The 22,509-nt window shown below is 44.4% G+C and overlaps 1 protein-coding gene across 2 annotated transcripts in view; it reads right to left on the bottom strand.

Moving 5' to 3' along the window:
- The window catches only part of TTBK2 (tau tubulin kinase 2), a 321,653-nt gene that overhangs the window by 173,074 nt on the left and 126,070 nt on the right, over positions 1 to 22,509 (bottom strand). The gene's annotated exons all lie outside the window — the stretch shown is intronic.

Below are 22,509 nucleotides of genomic sequence, written 5' to 3'. Positions count from 1 at the left end.
TACCCCGGAGGACTTACATCTGGAGATCCTCTCGTCCGAGAGGTTGGCAGAGGAGGGCAGATTGGAGTTCACCGCTTCCATCTGGTGAGCTGTCTCAGCTGTTTCCGCGATTGCCCCGAGGCCACGCCCCTGAATTGACGACATCAGGAGGGGCCAAAACGCCGGGATAAAGCCGAGCCAGTAGCGGCTATACCCCGGAGGACTTACATCTGGAGATCCTCTCGTCCGAGAGGTTGGCAGAGGAGGGCAGATTGGAGTTCACCGCTTCCATCTGGTGAGCTGTCTCAGCTGTTTCCGCGATTGCCCCGAGGCCACGCCCCTGAATTGACGACATCAGGAGGGGCCAAAACGCCGGGATAAAGCCGAGCCAGTAGCGGCGCGCAGCCGCCGGCGCGCGGCCAAAGCTGCGCGCCAAAGGGGCGCGCCCCTTGGTAAAAATTTTTTCTTCTTTAGTATTGCCTTAAACTCTTCCCACTCTATGGGTAGGAAGAGAAAACCGAAGGTCTGGTCGTCTTCCCCGGCGGCTATGGAGGCTAGAGGCCCGATGGACCAGCATATCGTAAGGCGGGTAAGTCAAGCAGCCCGCAATACGATCCCAGACATATCTTTTTCATCAGGTATGTCTGATAGCCCCAGCCAGCAACTACCATCTCAGCTATTTATTTATTTATTTATTTTTAATTTTTATATACCGGAATTCCTGTATACAATACAAATCAGTCCGGTTTACAGTAAACGAAGAAATTGCCCCAGTCTGGGAGGTCAGACCTGGGTTGATTACATCGAACATTGAACATTGAAAAATAACAATGAAAAATAAAAATAAAAAATAACAATTAACAATTAAACATTAAACATTGAATGTTTTCGTGACCTAAATTAAATTAAATTAAAATAATTAAAAAGTTAAATATTGCATATATATATATGTTGAATATTGTTAACTGTATAAAACAATAAATTAAAGGTTCAATCAGGATAAGGTGCTTAGTTGGATTCTGTAAATTGGAACGCTTGTCTGAAGAGCCAGGTTTTTAACTTTTTTTTGAACTCTGGCAGACTGGGTTCAAGGCGTAGGTCTGGGGGGAGAGCATTCCAATGGTGTGGTCCTGCGGTTGAGAGTGCTCTTTTTCTTAGTAATGATGTTGCTGGAGGGGCGAATAATGTGCCTCTGTAGGCGCTTCTGATGGGTCTGGAGGATAGGTGTGGACGAAGTTGCGTTTGGAGAGATATAGGGGCGATGTTGTTTATTGATTTATGAATAATGGTAAGGGTTTTATAAAGGATTCTCTGTTTGATGGGTAGCCAGTGGAGGTTGCTCAGGATAGGGGGAGATATGTTCTTTTTTATTGGTGTTTGTTAGGATTCTGGCGGCGGCGTTCTGTACCATCTGAAGGGGTTTTGATACTGTTAGCGGGGAGTCCAAGCAGGATTGCGTTTGCAGTAGTCGAGTTTTGAAAAAATGATGGATTGTAGGACAAGGCGAAAATCATTAAAGTGAAGGAGAGGTTTTAACTTTTTGAGGACTTGTAATTTATAGAAACAGTCTTTGGTGGTGGTATTTATAAATTTTTTCAAGTTAAGTTGATTGTCAAGCCATGCTCCTAGATCTCTGACGTCTGAAGAGAGATCAATATTTAATGAGGTGGATTGATAAAGGTAAGGTGAGTTGATGTGTGGGACGTGTGAGATAAGTAGCATCTCTGTTTTGCTGGAGTTTAAAATCAAGTTAAGGTTGGAGAGTAGTTGTTTAATTGGTTGTAAACAGTCCTCCCAGAAGGATAAAGTTTTTTGAATAGATTCTGAGATGGGTAAGAGGATCTGGATGTCGTCTGCGTAGAGGTAGTGGGTAAGCTTGAGTTTTGATAGCAGATGGCAGAGGGGGAGGAGGTAAATGTTGAACAGGGTGGGAGATAGAGATGAACCTTGTGGAACGCCTTGGTCTGATAGGATGGGTTCAGATTCCTTGTTGTTTATTCTGACTTTGTAGAACCTGTTTGATAAGAATGATTTAAACCAACTGAGAGCCGTGCCTTTAATTCCTATGTTTGATAGTTGGTCTAGGAGTTGAGAGTGATTTACCGTGTCGAATGCTGCGGATAAATCTAGGAGAACCAGTAGGTATGATTGTTTTTTTTTCCAGATTCAGAAGTAAGGTATCCGTGAGAGAAAGCAGAAGGGACTCTGTGCTTAATGATTTCCGAAAACCGTATTGTGCGGGAGAGAGAATGTTGTGTTCCTCGAGGTATTCGGAAAGTTGTTTGTTGACAGCTTTTTCCATCAGTTTGGAAATCAATGGTAAGTTTGCAATGGGTCTGAAGTTAGCTGGGTCAGAAGGTGAAGCGTTTGGTTTTTTTAGTAGTGGTTTGAGAATTGCTAGTTTCAACTGATTGGGTACAATGCCTTGGGCTAGGGAGGTATTAATGATTTCTGCAATGGGTTTTGCTACAGTGTTAGTGATGGCGGTGAGCAAGTTGGTTGGTAGTGGGTCTGAGGGATGAGCAGCTGGTTTAATTTTTTTGAGTATGTTTTCGATCTCCATGGCAGATGTGGGTTCGAAAGCCTCTAGTCTGGCGTTCTGAGTGAATTGAAAAGCGCTCATAGGTATAGGTGGGGAGTTGTGGGTTGTAAGGTGTTGAGTGAGGTTGGAGATTTTTGTTTTAAAATAAGTGGCCAATTCGTTTGCCTTGTTGAGTGCTTGTTGGTCTGGAATAGTTGGGGGCATTGGTTTGGTAAGAGATGAGACGTATGAAAATAGAGCTTTTGAATCGAAGATGAAATTGTGAATTCTTTTTGCATAGAAGTCTTTCTTTGTTTTGTGGATGGCATTTCTGTAGGTGTTGAGGGTGTTTTTGTAGTCCAGTTTTGCTGAGTGTGAAGGGTTGTTTCTCCAGCTTTGTTCTTTGTTTCGAAGTTTTTGTTTCAGGGATTTGAGATCTGGGGTGAACCACGGTTTTCTGTGTCTCGTGCTGGTTGAATTGTTTTTGGAGGAGATTGGGCAAAGTTGATCAGCTATTTTGTTTGTGAGTTTGATCCATGAGGGTAATGGCTGTGTCGGCATCTGAGAGGTCTAGTTGGTTGAGATCATTGGAGCATTGTTCGTTAAGTTGATCAATCGAGCATGGTTTCCTAAAATGAATCGTGGTTTTGTTAATGTTTGGAGGTGGAGTGTTTTTCATTTTGAGAGTCGTGTTGATGATCTGGTGATCTGACCAGGGGACTGGAGTACAGGAGGGATTGGAATAGGTAGATAAGCTTTCGTTGATAAAGATGAGGTCTAATGTGTGACCTGCCTTGTGTGTGGGACCGCTGATTATTTGTGAGAATCCTAGGTGACTGAGGGAGGTAAGAAATGTTTCACAGTTTGAAGATTGAGGGGTGGAGTCGACGTGTAAGTTGAAGTCTCCTAGGATGATAGATGGTTTTTCTGAGTTGAGGTGTTTGGTTATTAGCTCTATTAGAGGAGAGGGGTTGGTGTCTAGGGTTCCTGGTGTGGCGTAGATGAGAAATATTTGAAGTTGTTGTGATTTGAATAGGGAGCATTCCAGTTTTGTAGTGGAATATGATTGTTGTAGGGTTAGGCCCAGTTGTTTTTTTGCGGCAAGTAGGATTCCTCCTCCTTTTTTTTTGGGTCTGGGTATTGAGAAGAGGTCAAATGTTTGAGTTGGTAGCTGGTTTGTTAGTGTTATGTCTGAAGGTTTTAACCAAGTTTCTGTTATTGCACATATGTCTGGGTTGTTGTCGATGAGGTAATCATTAAGAAGGTGAATTTTTTTGGAAAGTGATTGAGCGTTGAATAGGGTTAAGGTGAAAAGAGAGAGGCCAAGGAGTTGCGTGATGGGGGAAGTCATGATGGATATGAGTCTTTGTTGTCTTGGTATGGGGAAGGGCCTGAATCTATGTGGGCAGTTGTGAAGGTGGGGAGTGGGGGGTTTTGGTGCTCTCCACTTGTAGTTATGTATAATGGGAATTGTGATGGGGTGCATGTTAGTGGGTGGAGGTGTCTGAAGTCAGATGAACATCTAAGTCCAGCTATTGCTGGACTTAGATGTTCCTATTGAAGTTGGATCAGAGAAGGTAGATATGGATGATGCGAATACATACCCCACTGAGGTGGGAGAAGAGAGAGACTTGGGGTCTAGTGTTGTAACTGGACTACAGGTTCCTAGTCCATTAACCTTAGACCCACAGTCAGTTACCCTAGCTGATGTATTGAAAGCAATCAATGACCTGCAGAAAACAATGACTGGCTTTATGGATTATACAAATAAAGGGAATATGGAGATGAAAAATGTACTGCAGATGCATGATAATCGTATGAAACAACTAGAGGAATTAGGAAAGGCAAATACTGTACAGATAACATCGTTACAAACAGTAAATAATTCCTTTATTAAGGATAGCCTGGTCAATCATAGGCAGATAGAGAACCTAGAAAATGAGAATAGGGTTAAAAACCTTAGATTTTTGAACTTTCCCATGACTAGGCTTCTCTCTGCTATTGAATTGTTGAAAAAATATCTTGTTGAAAACTTGTCTATAACGAATGTAGATGATTCATCCATCTCAAAAATTTATTATGTATTGAACTCGAGAATTAAGAGACAGGAAGGAGAGGAAGGAATGGACAGTGTACAGCAAGCGTCCCCTAATCTGACCTCCTTTCTAGAGTCATCTATAGATGACATTCCGCAGAGAGCTACGTTATTAGTGTCTTTCTGCAGAGAGAAAGATAAAATTAATATATTGCAAAAATATTTCCAAAATAGAGAACACCTATTTTGTGGTTACAAAGTTCAAGTGTTTCCAGATGTCTCGCGTGCCACACAATACAGGAGGAAGCAATTTCTTTTATTGAAACCTAGAGTATTGTCCCTAGGGGCAACTTACTTTTGAGGTTCCCCTGTAAATGCCTTTTAGTATACCAAAAGAATAAATTTATTTTCCAGGACCCGACACATCTGGAGACTTTCTTGATTGATAAAGAAACCGGCTGAGATATAAGTAGTTGGAAAAATAGATATATCCAGTTTATGGTAATTTTGAATTACTATTTTCCTAAATATGTTTTATGTATTATGATTATGCCCTCCCAATTAGAGGACTATTACAGTGCCATATAGAATGATTGATACCTGTAATATTGTTCTTTTGATTTAATTTCATGATATGCAACTGTATTTCTTTGATTTTTTGCATATTTTATAATTTGTAAAAACTCTAATAAACTATAAATAAAAAAAAAAAAAACTTACCTTTGCAGATATTGAAGAAAATCGCAGACCCTCAAGAGCGATATATTATTCTCATTGCTGAATTGTATGGGCAAACTGTAGTGCTTTGTAATGTATATGCCCCTAATGCCTATAACCCCCATTTTTTCAGATGTTTATACTCATATTTGCTACCACATTTGACTGACATACTTGTAGTGGGCGGAGATTTCAATACAGTTAAAAATGGAGAGTTGGATGCTCGACCCGCGAGACAGAGGGAGCATGGAATGGGGAGGGGTCCTGTAATGTTGGAAGATATACTGCATTTACTAGACATATGGAGAACTTTGCATCCGCTGGCACGCGACTTTACCCATGTCTCGCGGGCGCACGACTCGCAATCCAGATTGGATTTTTTCCTAATCAGTGGTCATGCCTTTGGGCAGGTGCAGGGTGCGGAAATCGATAATATTGTGATTTCAGACCATGCACCCGTTTGGGTGGATTTTCAGTTTAGAGGCAGGCAACCGGAAACAAGACTGTGGCGTTACCCTTATTTTTTGGCCAATGACAGCCATTTTCAGGAGCATGTGAGGGCAAAGTGGGCGGATTATCTGGCCTGTAACCAATCTCACAATTCGTAACTGATCTTGCTTTGGTCAGCGGCGAAGGCAGTTCTGCGAGGGGAGATTATTTTGTATATGGCCCATAGAAGTAAAATGCTTAACAAAAGGATCTTGCAGTTAACCAGGCAGTTGACTACTGCTCGAGCAGCCTTTAATAGGGCAGGGACACCCCGTAATCGGGACCATTACCGCTCGGTCCAGGGGGCATTAAATTCTCTTCTTCATCAGCGTGCTAAAAAAGGGATTCTCTACTATAAGTTCCAATTGTTTCAATATTCCAACAAAACAGGCCGCATGATGGTTAACCTTCTCTGGTCGACTCGGGGTCGCAGGCACATCCCTGCATTGCGTATGCCCACGGGTAGGACTGTGAAGGACACTCCCTCTATCCTACAAATCTTTCGTAATTATTATGCTGATTTATACACATCTACGGGGGGTAGTGAGGAGGTTTGGGATAACGTTTGCTCAAAGGTGTCTCTCCCGTGCTTGACAGAGGAGCAGCGGCAGAGTTTAAATGGCCCCATAACAGAGGAGGAGGTGAGGTTGGTTATTGGCCGCCTACGTCCCCTGAAGGCTCCAGGCCCAGATGGTTACACAGCGGAATTTTTTAAACTTTTAAAGGAGCAAAAAGCGGGTCCATTGGCAGAGGGATTTATGGATCTCATCCGCCAGGGATCTTTCCCTGCTTATGAGAATCGGGCTCACATCACGCTTATTCCTAAAGAGGGGAAGGTTCCCCTTCTTCCTGAGTCCTATAGGCCAATCTCCTTACTGAATGTAGATGTCAAAATATTAGCAAACATTTTGGCAGATAGATTGGCTGTCCTCCTCCCCTTCTTAGTTGGAGACCATCAGGTCGGGTTTGTCAGACAGCGCTATGCACTGGCAAACATTAGGCGGGTGTTGGTTGCTATGACCATGTGTCGCCAAATGGATATTCTTACCTCACTATTAGCTTCGACGCTGAGAAAGCGTTTGATAGAGTGGAATGGAAATATCTCTTTACTGTACCGGAGAGGATGGGGTTTTTGGGGTTTTACCTTCAAGCATTACATCTCTTATACATGCGGCCTGAGGCGGTCGTTATCGCTAATGGCACGCAGTCGGAACCGCTGGAGATAGCTAGGGGGACCAGGCAGGGCTGCCCTTTATCGCCCCTCTTGTTTATCCTTCAGCTCGAGCCTCTTCTCCTTGCCATTCAAAGCACTCAAGAGATAAGGGGGGTCCGTATGGGTAGTCACATCTTTAAAACGGTGGCTTTCGCGGATGACTTGCTGGTTCTCATCACAGATCCCCAGAGATCCCTTCCTGTCTTAATGAAGACGATTTGGGACTTCGGAATTTTCTCGGGCTTTAGTTTAAATGCCACCAAGTCTTCTGCGCTGGCCTATCCTCCCAATTTAAGAGATACATGGCCGGACGAGTTTCCACTGAGATGGGCGGGAGAGTCGCTGCGATACTTGGGGGTGCAGCTACCGGTAGATCCAGAACGTCTTTATCAGGTTAATGTCCCTTCTCAGATACAGGTAACGATTGACAGAGTGACGGGCTGGAGTCGACTTCCCCTTTCCCTTAGTGGCCGGATAAATATGGTTAAAATGATACTGTTGCCTAGAGTTTATGAAAGTTGCCTTGAGTTTATGAAAGTTCTCTTTTAATAGTTTTCCTGTATACTTGTGTTAATGTATTCTGCCTTGAGGCGACTGTTTTAATGTATTTCCGCCCTGGAGGCGACTGTTCAGTTCCTTGTAAACCGGTGCGATATGTATTCTTTACAGGAACATCGGTATATAAAAATTAAAAATAAATAAATAAATAAATAAATAAATAGATGGCTTTATCTTTTCCAGAATCTCCCAATATTGGTTCAGCGCAGAGACATAAAGGTGGTTGAGAGAGCGATCCGGAAATTTATCTGGGGAGGGGGGAGAGCAAGAGTTCCCCTATCCTGGTTAAAGGGTGCGACTGGTAGGGGGGGCCTTGGGCTGCCTGACCTGGCTGAGTATAACCTAGCTAGTAATTTGCGAATTGTGAGAGACTGGTTGGTGGACGAGTCCATGCACACATCCCTGGTAGCGGATAGAGCCTTGATGTATCCTTGGGCCCCCTCGTACGTGCTACAAGCTAACTCGGCGTCCCTGCCCTCTTTTTTGACTCATACAGCCATGATTGGCCCGCTGCGGCAGACGTGGAAATGGTTAGCTCAAAGGTTGCAGCTTCCTGCTTTAAATGCTTATTTTCTGCCGATAGGTGGGAATGCCGATTTTAGCCCGGGAACACAGTCCTCGGTTTTTCGGTCTTGGTTTGCCCGAGGGGTCACACTACTGGGTCATTTGTTAACGCGTGAGGGGACGCTTTTCTCATATTCAGATTTTATGTCCCAATATGGATTTGGGGTGACACACACCTTCCCAATTTATGCAAATTTGTCATTACATACGGGCCCTCCCAGCGGATGCAAGGTTACCCTCATCTTACCTGATTTTGGACAATGTATTCCATTTTGAGTTTCGCGTTGCTCCCTCACTGTCAATGTATTATAAGTGCCTGCGGCGAAGATCAGCACTAAATCAAATTCAGATACTGGAGACGCGATGGAATGAGGATGGGGAGTTTATGGTGACTCAATCGATATTAAGAAGATGTTTTGGACGCATAGCCAGGGTCACGAAGAATCAGTATTACCGGGAGTTGCAATTTAAATTTTTATGCCGGGCATATGTGTCCCCTGTGTTGGCCAGGCATTTTGCTATAGCCCCTATGGCGGCTTGTCTTAAGTGTGGTCATAACAGGGGTACACTTTCGCATATGTTTTGGGCTTGCGGCCTGGTTCGACGATTTTGGCATCGAGTGGCAAATTATCTAGCGGACCTGCTGGATGTTGTTTTCCCTATTGCTCTGTTGTGGCTACTTTTTGGCTGCATCTCCCCGATTCGGATTCGGGACCCTGGCTCGCGTTTGCTTCTCTCCAAGGCCTGTTTGGTGGGAAAGAAGATTATTCTCTCGACGTGGCGGTCTGCTGAGTCCCCTTCCTTTTGGTCTTGGCAGAACAGTTTGCACTTCATGATGACCATGGAGAGCCTGGAGGCTTGGATGACACCCCAGCGCCGCAGGCGATTTCTGAGGATCTGGCACCCGTGCCTGCAGTCGTTGACCCCCCATGCTCGCAGTCTTGTTGTCAATAATTAATTTTCATTTCTCTTTCTATTTCTGTAAGGGATGGCCTTGCCTAGGGAGAGGGGGACTATTTCGTAGTACCTACAGTTTTACTCACTTCTATTACGAAAAAAAGGGGGGGGTTGGTTTGGATGGGGGGGATGCTGTAGAGGTTTTTTTATTGGTGATACTGTTCTGGGGTGAGATCAGAGTTCCTCTCACTTCCAGGTGTTGTGATCTGTACTGTTATTGTATAACTCAATAAAAATTGTTTAAACACAAAAATTCTCTTGCCCATATTCATTGTGGATATACTGAAAACCCAACTGGCTGTGGGGTCACCAAGACAGATTTGGGAAGCCCTGAAATAACTAAATAAACTAAAATATTCATAGACATTAAAAGAACAATTTTCGAAAGCCATTTATGCATGTAAATGGCTTTTGGAGGGTAAAAAGGCATTTTGAAATTACACTCTCTGTATGCAGGTTATTCTTCAACATGAGTATTTTTAGCCCTATTCTCATGGAGGTGTTCCTAGGGTGAGGTGAGGCAGCAACACAATTTTTATTGGAAAAAAATATCCACAGAAAAAGGAGGTGCAGATTTCTTTGGTCACTTTTTCTTGGACAATTTTCAAACAAAGTACACATGTACTTTCCCTTTGAAAATTTGTGCAAGAACATGTACCCAAAAATCTTCAGTTTTGAAAATTGCCTCCATACAGTGAAGTTTTGAAAATTTCCCCTACAGAGTGAAATTTTGAAAACTGATTTCCGAAGATAAAATGATTATCTTCATAAATAAGTTTTTTTGAAAATTACTCATCCTCAATGAGGATAAAATATGCAAATTGTTCTACAATGTGCACACTTAACTGATGCTCCTAGAGAGCCAGCCTAGGTATCAGGGCCCGAGAGAGAGAGGGAGAGAGAGGGCGAGAGAGGGAGAGAGAGGGAGAGGGGGAGAAGGGGAGACTAGCCATAATGCTCTCACACTAGATAGGTATTTAATATGTCTATGGGAAGCCCACCTAGTAACTAGAGGTGAGGTTTAGGTATTAGTGTTCTCTCAACCTAGCTTGATGGACGCTCTACCTGGGTAACATCAAGCTAGGTTGAGAGAACATTACATAAATCTCATCTTTGGCAGAGTTTCCTCACTCCGAAGGTCATCAAATCTTCACAAGAGAGCACTGTGCTGTTCATACGTCTCACTTTGAATGTCAAAGTGGCCCCTAACCCCTACTCTAATACCTAAACCTCACCTCGAGTTACTAGGTGGGCTTCCCATAGACATAAATACCTATCTAGTGTGAGGGCATTATGGCTAGTCTCTCTCTCTCTCTAGGACGGGCCCTGATAGCTAGGCTGCCTCTCCGGGAGCTTCAAAACAACTTAAACCGGCATGGGTGAAAACATCGCAATGTGCAATAAAGCCCTAACACAACCTATCGCACGGCCTAACACTAATGTAAAAGGTGTAGTTAAAATCAGCGTTAAAGGCATGCGATAGGGCTTCGCAAAACTGTGAGCCCAGCCCACTCCCACCCCTAACTCCTCCTCTTTTTCAGATTTGCATCGCACCATGCATTATGATGCTATTGCATGTGTTTAAGGCGTTTTCGCATGCGTTAAAGGTGCTTAACGCATGGGGAAACGCCATAACGCGATTTGATAAATGACCCCCCCAAGCTAGTAAGATTTGATCTCTACTGAGAATGTACGGGAGTTCCTGTGTGGGCATTGCCTCAGTGCAACATTTATTTGACTTTATATACTGCTCCCTACATAGTTTGTTTGATGCGGTTTACAAGTTTAAAGGAAACGTACAGCTAGAATAAAATAAAACTGCAGCTGATTTTGTCAATTTGCAGGGGTGATTTTGTTACTCAAACCTAGCATTTGAAAAGGTTTTGACACACTAAACATACTGCAAGGATTCATTAAACATTAAATGCCTGTTTGAATAAATAAATCTTCAAATTTCTTTTAAAGTCTTTTAAGTTGCTGATTTCTCTCAGTCTCAGGGATCCCATTCCAGAGTCTAGGTCCAGCGACAGAGCACAGTTTCTGGTTATATCTCAGTCTATATCAGAGCTAACAAGCACATAGTCTGCTCTCTAGGGCAGTGTGTAGGTAGGTCATAGCTAATCCATCCTGCTATCTACAGAAAACACCATTTACGCTAAGCAAACTTGCTTTTTCCGTTTACAAGTAGGCTGAATTAGCCATGATCAGTGGGGAGTCCTAAGCTGAGGGTTGCAACAAAGCATTTATTTAGTATGTAACCCAAATGCCCTGGGAGAGGAGACTATTGCGAAAGTACATGAGTTAGTACTGCCTTTCCTACTGAACTATCAAATACTATGAGACTGTCTAGGCAGTAGTGAAAAGTGAAGGTGTGTCCCAGTGACCAAGTGGCAGCTTTGCAGATACCCTCCAAACAGACTTCCCAGAGGTATGCAATGGAAGAAGCTATAGCACATAGCTGATGTGTTTTCACTAGATCTGAAGGTTTCAGAAGCAATTATCCCAGATAATGACAGTGGAAAGTGCATCCAGTTTAGCAACTGTTGTTTAATCTCCCTTACAATGGGTGGAATATTCAGGCTATACTATTCATTTATCTGGCTATGAAATATGATGCCTAAATATTTAATTTACCTGCCACCCATTTCAAGGAAAAATCAGACCAGGTACTTCTCAACTTGCTTGAAAGATCCAGAGTCTCTGATTTACACAAATTTAAATTTTAGGCCTGAGAAGCTCCCATATTCTCGTATAGATTGTTAATACCACAAGGAAAGACTGATATGCCTTAGTAAGAATCATTAAAATATCATCCACAAAGAGCATCAGTTTAACCATTCGGTTACACAATTGAACATCTGATACCCTGGATTCCCAATTAAAGTTAATGAATGAGAGGCTCCAGAATCAAAATATATAGCAATGGGGACAGGGGACAACCCTGCCCGATGTCCTTCTAATTCAAAGGTGTCAGAGAATAAACCAGTGACACACATTCATGCACTTGGGTTTGAATATAACACTCTAATCAACTCTAATATACACCCCATAAAACCCAAACTGATAAGGACATCATTTAAGACCTGATCAAATGCTTTTTCAACGTCAAAACTTCCACCCCTTTTCACTACATGCCTCCAGAACATGAAGCAACTTGCGCACATTCGATCCTGATTGCAGCCCACATACAAAACCAGTTTGCTTTGGAGAACTGAGCCCTGGCAATATATATTTGAACCAATTTGCTATAATCTTTGCATAAACTTTGATATCCTGATTCAGGAGAGAAATGGGACAAGAAGAAGCCAGATTATAAGGATCTTTCCTAGCTTTTGAAAGTATTATTATTGTTTCTATTTTTAACTTTTCTGCCATTTCCCCAATGTCTACCATCTTTCAAAGAGAGCCCTCAAGGGTTTTACCAATAGTTCTCCCAGGATCTTATAAAATTGTCCTGAAATACCATTTGGGCCAGGTGTCTTAAGAGAAATTAATTCTTTGATCACTTTCATTACTTCAAAAGTTGAAATAGGAGAATTAATTTTTTCGAGATCAATCTGGGATAAGGCAGGTAGCTTTACTTTAGACCTAAAATGTTGATGCTGGGAAAGATCCTCAGGATCACCCTGATATTGATTTTGGTAAAATTGCTGAAAGATCTTACAAATATCAGAGGCTGCAGTAACCTTCAACCCAGTATCAGATTTTAGCCCATTAATAAATCTAGACCCGCCCTGATTTCTAACTAGATTTGCTAATATCTTGTCTGATTTGTTTCCATAGTGAAACAGCTTATGCCTGCAGTAAAACAGTGAGGCAGTAGCTTTTATTAATGAAATAACATGTTAAGCAATTTGTGTCCCGTAAAGTTTTTCCTTCCATTCTCCAGCCATATCACTGTCATTCATCTTCCTTTTATAATTAGCCAATTGTTTTTCTAAATCTAAGATCTCACAATTCAATTTCCTCTTAGCTGTTACCACATAACTGGCAATTTTTCCCCACGCACCACAGCTTTTGTTTCCCAGAATAGAATTGGAGTATCTTGATATTGAGCATTGCTCACCTTATAGTCCCTCCATTTTTGTTCCAAAAAACTCTTAAATTGGCTATCATGAATCAACCACAAAGGCATGCGCCACCCCTGAGGCGGCAGCATTCTAAAAACAAGATGACACGTCACTGGAGCGTGATCTGATATCACCAAACTTTCAATGGCGAAGGTAGTTATAAAGTTTAACAAACGCTAATATAGCAACACAATCTATTCTGGATTTTGACTGATGTGCTCTCACGTAATGAGTATAATCGTAAATACTAAGATTTAATACTCTCCAAATGTCAAGCAGCTGTAGAGTATCGCATAGAAAATTAAAACCTGTATGGGAACCCAGATTTCACATTTTTGAACTCTTCTACTATCTAGTGGCACGCAATTAAAATCCCTCCTCCCCCCAAATAAGTAAAGGAGCTGGGCCCAACACTACTAAATGCGAAGCTAACCCCACAAAAATGAATGATCATAATTGTTGGGGGCATAAATGGAGGCTAAGTTCTCAGGCTTAAACAGCTGGCCCATAAATAATAATGTGCCACCCCTCTGGATCTACAATGTTTTTCCATATTAAAGGCAACATTTTTGTGCAATAATATAGCAAAGCCATTTCATTTCATGTTACCAGACATATAAAATACTTGATTAACCTATTTTCCATAGTTTTTTGTGCTCCCAATCTTTCATACGAGTTTCCTGTATAAAGATGACATTACTTCGTAATTTAGTCTAATGCACTAAAACTTTCTCTCTCTTCACAGAAGTACCTAAGCCCGCAACATTCCATGAAATATTAACAACGTGGGTCCACATCCCAATTTTCTGCACTTAAACCACCCAAATGCGAGTTTATTGAACCCATGCCCCAGCCTGCATTGTACCTCAAAGCATACTTTACTTAACCTCCAACATGGCAATTGGTTCACACTCCCTTCCCCCAAATCCTCCATCTCCCATTTAGCAAATCTTCACCGACATTCTCCAATCATCCATAATAAACAGACTTCTGCTTTCAATAAAACAAAGAATATAAGTACATCTCCCAAATTTCCTTCCCCTCCCCCATCTCGTCCCTCACTAAAAGCCATAGGTAATATAATGCCCTCTGTAAATGAGAGCCTAGTGTGCAGGTGTACAGGTGCCATCCCCCCAGATTATCATGACCCTTGTCAGCACAGCAAACAATGAAGCAGTTATTAGCACAGACAGACATACTACAAATTGTAAGGTGCAAAATTTAAACAAACAGAAGCGTCTATAAGTACCATGCGTTAAGTATAACAGTTTATATTTTTTACCGATGCACATTTACTTCCATTAGTATGATTATTAGATATCACAATCAGAATATTTCACAAACTGCATTCTTCTGAACCAGAAAATGAACATTCATGCACTTTTCCGCACTCCAACGGAGCTATCTCCAACCATCAGCAGCCCAAAATGGAAAATGATAATTGACCACCATTGATGAGATCTTTTATACTTGATATTGCAATTCAAACATTCAGTGACAGTCTTGGCTTCTATCTTCAGCAATACAAACTAAAAGGCAGGAAATATGATGACCACCTTCTTAAAACTCAGACATAACGTCAAAAACATTTTTGCTGTCTCAACGGTATCAAGGGATCTTTGTTCTCTACTATACAGATGAGTATTGCCTTTTAATGATTGGTTAAGGGACTTTGTTATTCTTCAATATTTGCCTATGAGACTCGCTTTCAAAGTCAACAGAGGATTACCTTTTTTCCAAATATCTGCTCATGAGTTTGTCTACATATACTTTTTAAAAAAAACTCTGCAGTTGCAAGTTAAAAAATCTAAAAATTGAGTGATTATTAAATAAAGTAAATGGACCTTTCACTTGTGGTATGAGTTTGAACGACAGCCAAACTCATTGAGTTGCAGATCCTACAAATAAATATATGTGATACTGCATAAGTGGTTATATTTCTAATGGTAATTATTTTTTGAAGTGTGTCAACAGTATCAAAAACATGCAGAGATCCCTCATGCCATATGCGTAAACATACCCGGAACCACAAAGTAAATTGAATCTGCTTTTGTACTAAGCTGGAACATAAATGGCACAAATTCTTTCTGCTTTTTGGATACCTTTCGTGAATAGTCCTGAAATACTCAAATACACTGAGACTAGTACATTAAATCTGTTTTTTTATGATACGCCTGTATTATGGCCTGTTTGTGTGCAAAATTTACGAATTTTCGCTATCAAAATTCTGGGGTTTTGATTTTTTCCTTTTTTCATTCCCAGATGGTTGGCCTGTTTAATTATCAGCATATCCTGAAACTTCAGTAGGCCCAGCGTCTCTGGAAGCCACGGGGACAAACCCCCTGCCAAGCTCCATTCTTCCAGGATTTTGTTGAAACAGACAAATCTTAGATTTCTCCAGGATGATCTATTCTCCAGATCTTCTACTTTATCTTCTTGTACTGCCAGAGTTTTTTCCAACTCTTTTAGTATCAGACATCACAAAGTCATATTCCAGGACTGAAATGCGGCCTTCTGCATTATCTAATCACAGGCCAAACTCAGTCTATGAGCTTTTTAAGACAGCAATTTGTTCTGAGATAGTAGAAAACTTGTCTTGCAAGGTGGCCACCACCACATATGTTAGATCCAACATCACAGTTTCATCTAACATATGCGAGGTCAGGGTGGATTTCATGGCCGCAGTTTTAGGATCAGCAGAGCGGGGATCTTCTTTGTTCTTTTCTCCTACCTTCGCTAGCATAGCACATGGCAATTGTTGTTCCAATATATATATAAATATGGGTGATGAGTCACATAGACAGACGGATGTGTGCAGATTATGAAAGGGTGGCAGCCAGAACCCAGAAACTAGTGTCCTCTCAGGTCTATCTCATCACATGACTGCCCCCAGTGGCTTGACTTTTAACAGTCCTTTCATGAACTTTGAGATGAGCGGGTTGGTCCACACTGAGGTATTGTCCGGTCCTAGTACAATGCTACTGCGCTTAAGTGGACTCTTATGCAAGATCTGACTAGACCAGAGGCTGAGAAATGACGAAAGTAAGAGAAAAGTAGTTGAGACTCACATGCGTAAGAGTCAAGGTAATTTTTGGAGCACCAATGGGAGTATCGTTTCCAATTAAAAGAGTTCCAACTCGTAGATGGCTTTCTTGTTAAGAGAATCTCCTCTACTTCTCTTGGAAGGGAGAGACAGTTATCACTTCATACTCAACATCCAAGCTGTCAAATGAAGTGCTGAAAGGTGGGGTAAAGACAACGACCATTGTCTTGTATGAGAAGAGATGGGCAGTACCTCAAAAAAAAACAATCAGAGGATGCAATGAGAGCTGTACTAGATAGGTATGCCAAATTTATCTTGGCTATGTTGGGGCAAGAAATTTGTGCTCGGGTTCAGAGAATCATCTTTACCCGGGCACAAATGAACTTCTGCACTGTCTTCACTACAAGTGGTAATGATGGAAAAGCATACATGAGGTCTGCTTCCCAATCGAGCAGAAACACATCCTATGTGACTCTTAATGGACTCAGTAAGTTGGAACAGATTTGATCAAATTTGCGATTGTTTTCAGATGCAAAGAGACCAATTGTCAATTGACCTTATAATCTGAAGAGCCTGCTCACAGTGGGCTATCAGAGACCATTCATGTGGGCAAAACACTGCTGAGATGGACCACTGTATTGACCAGGCTAGGGAGATATGTGGCTTGAAAAATTGCTCGATAATCGCTTGCCTACTGCAATATTTGAAGACAAGTATTTGTGCTCCCCCCCTGCTTGTTGATGTAAAACATGGCAACCTGGCGGTCTGTTTGTATCAAGATGCTCTTGTCTAAAAAGAGATGAGTGAATGCTTTGAGAGCATGTTTGATGGCCAGAGTTTGAGAAGACTGATCTGGAGCTGCTGCTCCCGAGGTGACCAGGTGCCTTGTGTCTGATGTGAATGCATATGGGTGCCCCAGACTTTTTTTTTTGAGGCTCAGCAGCTAGCATTATCTGGTAAGGTGATGGGACGAAGAGAGCCCCCTCTAAGCACCTGATGCTGTAACCACAACCCAAGTTGCTCCATCTCTGGAGTTACAGCAATTCTTGAGCACATCGGTTGAAGCAGCTAGTCTCAATGATTTTTAAGCCCCCACTGAAGGAAAGAATATGTAATTGTGTGAGTTGAACCACATATATAGTGGCTGCCATGTTCCCCAAGACCACTAGAACTTGGTGAGAACATGGAGTATTATTTGGACAACAAGTTTAGGACATGGAAATGGAATGAGCACTCAGTCATGAGCAGGAATGCTCCAATGAACTGAAGAGTGTGGGTTGGGTTGCGGTTAGGTGGGATTTCCAGATGTTGATGAGAAAGCATAACTTTCTGAAGAAGACTGTTTCCTGAAAGAAATGAAGGGCTTCCTCTCATGAGGCTGCTCTTATTAGCCAGTCATTCAGATATGAGAAAACCTGGATTCCCTGTTGATACAGGTGTGCTGCCACCACTGCAAAGCACTTGGTGAAAACCCTGGGGGCAGCAGAGAGTCCAAACAAACAGATTCGGATGGCACAACACACCCTGGGGCTCTGAGTGATCAGATCGGACGCAGTGCCCAGACTGATGGGATCCCTGATTGACAGATCCCGAAGAAAAGGGAACCAGACCTGCCGGGACCAGTAGGGTGCCACGAGTATCATGGTCCCCCGGTCCTGCTGAAGTTTTAGAAGAGTCTTCAAGAGGAGCGGGAGAGGAGGATATGCATACAGGAGGCTCTACAGGAGGACTAGGGGGCATTCCATGAAGTTAGCAAGTAGCACATTTAAGACTAATCGGAGAAAATTCTTTTTCACCCAACGCACAATAAAGCTCTGGAATTTGTTGCCAGAGGATGTGGTTAGTGCAGTTCAAAAAAGGTTTGGATAAGTTCTTGGAGAAGTCCATTAACGGCTATTAATCAAATTTACTTAGGGAATAGCCACTGCTATTAATTGCATCAGTGGCATGGGATCTTCTTAATGTTTGGGTAATTGCCAGGTTCTTGAGGCCTGGTTTGGCCTCTGTTGGAAACAGGATGTTGGGCTTGATGGACCCTTGGTCTGACCCAGCATGGCAAATTCTTATATTCCCCCAGTGAAGAGAGAAGGCATCGGAGGCTGGATGACTGCCTCATGCGAACAGGAAGCAGAAATTGTCCACCTTGCAGTTGTACAGGGAGGCGAAAAAGGTCTACATCCGGGGGTTCTCCACCAGTGGTAAATCCAGGCTGCCATGTCTGATTTAGGAACCATTCGTGTGGCTGAAAAGAGCGGCTTAGATGGTCCGCCAGCACATTCATAGCCTCGGGTAGGTACGTCGCCCACAGCAACATCCCCTGAGACAGGGCCCAGGCCCAGAGCTGCACCACCACCTGACAGGGAAGGAACGACCCCGGGCCTCCCTATTTGTTGATATACCACATCGCGACTTGGTTGTCCGTCCAAATCAGGACTTCCTTGTGTGACAACCTGTCCCGGAATGCCCAGAGGGCGGTGAAGTTTTAGGATGTTTATCTGGCAGAGAGCTTCCTGAGCAGTCCAGTGACCTTGTGTGCAGAGGCTGTCCACAGGGGCTCCCCAGCCCTGAGGAGAGGCATCAGTAGTAAGGATTACTTGGGGCAGGGCAGCGTGGAAGGCGATCCCCTGCTCCAAGTTGGAGAGACTCTCCCACCAGGAAAGAGAGATCCTCAGAGGTGGTGTGATGGAGGCATGGGCCTTGAGGCCTGGGATACCTGCTGCCATTGGGACTGAAATGTTCACTGTGCTCTGCGCATGCAAAAATGGGCTAGCAGAGTAATGTGGACCGAGGCCACCATGTGGCCCAACAAGAAAAGCAGAAAGCGGGCACTTCCATTCCGACTGCTGTGCACAAAAGTTGCCAATGAAGCTAGGGCAAGGGCCCGGTCACGTGGCAAGAACACTTTCAACTGCACAGTGTCCAGCCTGGTTCCTATGAAGTCCAGCCTGGAAGACGGGCAGAGGTGAGATTTTGGGTAGTTGATAACAAAACCCAAGGACTGCAGAGTCTGCATCGTCAGGGTTAAAGAATCAATTGCCTCCAAGTGTGAGTCGCTTTTGACTAACCAGTCGTCTAGGTACAGGAAGATGTGCACCGCCTGGCGTCAGATGTGCAGCCACTACTGCCAGGCACTTGGTGAAGACTCGAGGGGCTGAGGCCAAACCAAAAGGCAATACCTTGTATTGGTAGTGAGCCTTCCCCACTATGAAGCACAGATACTTTCTGTGCCCGGAGAAGATGGCAATGTGGGTGTAGGCATCCTTGAGATCGAGGGAGTAGATCCAGTACCCTCTTTTGAGGAGGGGAGTCAGAGTGCCCAGCGAAACCATCTTGAACTTTTCTCTTGCGAGAAATTTGTTCAATGCCCTAAGGTTGAGAATAGGGTACAAAGCCCCAGTCCTCTTCGATATGAGGAAATACCTTGAATAGAACCCCTAGCCCTGCTGAGGAACATGCTCCACTGCTCCTGCTGTGAGAAGGGCGAATAGTTCTGTCTGAAGTATGACCTGCTGGCAGACGAACACCATGATGGACATGGGGGAGAGTTCTCTGGAATTCATCTGAAATTGAGACAGTACCCCTGATGAACTACGGTGAGGACCCATTGGTATGAAATGATGGTTCCCCAGTGGTGGGCAAAGTAAAGAAGTCTGCCTCCCACTGGGGGATCCAGGGCCGGAGGTACATCCTGCTGACCCATGCTCCCTCGCCACCAGTCAAAAAGCCCATAGCTGAGGCCTGTTGGGGGGCCGACAGGGGTCTAGGTGCACATTGCTGATGGGAACGACTCCTAGAGCTAGCACGGGGTGTGAGAGTCCAAGAGCCGAGGGGATAATATTTTCGCTGCCGGTAAAAGGATTTCCTGGAGCTTGGCTTTTCCTGGCAGAGGAGGGTGGGTCTGAAGCACTAGCGGAGAGTTGTTATAGGGTTTTGTGGTGATCCTTCAACTGAGCTACCGCATCTTTGACTTTATCCCCAAAAAGGTATCAGCCATACATGGGAGGTCAGTCAACTTCTCCTGCAACTCTGGATGGAGGTCGGAAACCCATAGCCAGGCCATCCTATAGGCACCAATGCCCACGGTGGCTAACCAGGCTGCTGTCTCAAAAACATTGCAGGTGGACCTCACCTTGTGTTTCCCGGCTTCCAGACCCAACTGGACAATGGCAGAAAGTGACTCCTGCTGCTGCTGGGAGAGGCTTTCTGCGAGCTCCTGGACCTGTTTCCACAGGTTTCGGTTGTACTGGGTCATGTACAACTAGTAAGAGGTGATATGGGCAATGAGCATAGCGCCCTGAAAAACCTTCCTACCCAAAAGCATCCAGTTCCCTATGTTCCCACCCCGGAGGGGCAGATGCATGGGTGCGGAAATGCTTGACCTTTTTGAGAGTGGATTCCACAACCACAGACTGGTGAGGGAGATGCCATCTCTCAAACCCTAACGCTTGCTGCACCAGGTAGGTGGCATCCGCCTTCCTATTCACTGGAGAGATAGAGATCGGGTGTTCCCACATTCTAAGGAGAAGCTTCTTAAAGATGTCATGAATGGGAACAGCCACTATCTCCTTAGGAGCATCGACAAACTGGAATACTTCCAACATCTTATGTCACGCATCCTCCTCTGTGAGAAGTTGGAAGGGGATAGGTCCTCCAGGAGAGACAGACACCTTTCCTCTGGTGGAGAAAGCTCTGAAAGAGGGTCGTCCGAGATTTCGGATGAAGACTCTGAAGAGTCGATTCCCCACGAGTCATAAGGTCCTTCTTTCTCACTTAGGCCATCGCAGGACCTGTGTTGGCAATGCCTGAGGAAATCCCTGGTCCTGGGCTTCAAGGGCACCGCAAGAATCTGTGGTCCCGCCGGAACAGATGCTTTGAGGCCGTGGCACCGGCCACATCTTCCTCCTTGGAGGACCCAATAATGGGGATCGCTACTGGGGCACCGAAGGCTCCTTGGGCACCGGTTGCGTCGGAGGGTGCCAAGAAGGAAATCCAGATGCTCAACCAGGGGTGCCAAAATAGATGGCGGAGGTTTTGGCACCGGCATGGGGACTGGTGACTGAGGCGCCTCAATGCTCTGCAAAGCTCGGAGCACTGAGCTCTGCACCCTGCAGTCCAGCTCCTCCTGAAAGTCTGGTAAGGCCAGGACTGAGGGAGGGGGACAAGGCGTCACCGTTGCTTCCTCGGTTCTCCGAGGAGGCATGGTGCCTGGTACTGATGTTGATGGAGAATGCCTGGGACTCCCTGGTTTATCGGAGGATGGGGTCTCTGTACCACAGGGTTGCTTCAGTGGTGGTGCAACAGCTGCCGGCACCGCACCGGAACCAGAGCTGTGCGACAACGGCGATTGGTGTCTATGCTTACAAGATCTCTCTCACTGTGCTCGGCCCGGTCTTTCCCCGGCACCGAGGAAGCGGAGGATCCCGATGTCCTGGAAACCAGTGATATCATGGAGGAGCGATCGCCATTCCCTCAGTCTTTAGAAAATGTCAGCGGAGTGGCAAGGGGGAGCATATTCAGCGGCTCCCCTCAACCCCCGGGTGTCGGAGACTCCAACGTGGGTGCTGATGAAGCGGACTTTTTAGAACCGAAAAGTTTCTCCATTTTATCGAGACGAGCACACAGCCCTTGGGGGTCATCTGATCACACAACTGACACCCTCGGATGTCATGCGAGGCCCCTAGACAGAGGATGCAAACCTCATGCGGATCTGTGATGGACATGGTCCATGGGCATTGGGGGCAGCAACAAAACTGGATGGCACTATGAAAAAACAACCGGCATGCAGTTGATGACCGGGGACCACCGAGAAGTGGGACTCAGAGAATCGCCCTTGAAAAAGGAGGAAACATTTTTTTACCTACCGCACCGAGGAGAAGTACCGACCGTGAAGGGGAACCCATCGATGAAACGAGGAAAAATTCTCGAAATGAGCACAAAAAAAAGAGAATGAGGAGACCACATGACCCGATGAGCGAGTGAGCAGCTCAGCCCGCTCGCTCCCGGTGCTCCCTTCAAGCAAAAGCCCAAAACCCGTTTTGGGCTTTTGCCGACACCAACCTTCACCCATGGCTTCCCGCTCCGAGGCACAGGGGATATGGCAGCGAAGCAGCAACGAGAGAAAAAGGTTCCCGGCAAGCTGGAGGAACCTAAAATGGCCAACGGCCCCCCAAGCCAGCGCTTCATCGCAGTAAATAACCATGTTATCAGAACTGGACCTGAGCCACTTACAGGGCAGCTGCCATGTGGAGAAAGCACACAGCCTGGGGGCATGAAATCCAGACTCCACGAGACCAAGAGTCATCATTGCAAAATTTCTTAATTTTGCACATAAATAGGCTATCTTACAGGCTTACAGGAAAAAGC

The sequence above is a fragment of the Rhinatrema bivittatum genome, chromosome 4 (assembly GCF_901001135.1).
Source record: "Rhinatrema bivittatum chromosome 4, aRhiBiv1.1, whole genome shotgun sequence".
Lineage (NCBI taxonomy): Eukaryota > Metazoa > Chordata > Amphibia > Gymnophiona > Rhinatrematidae > Rhinatrema > Rhinatrema bivittatum.
Note: the sequence above shows the minus strand (reverse complement) of the source record. Positions and strands in the feature narration are given on the sequence as shown.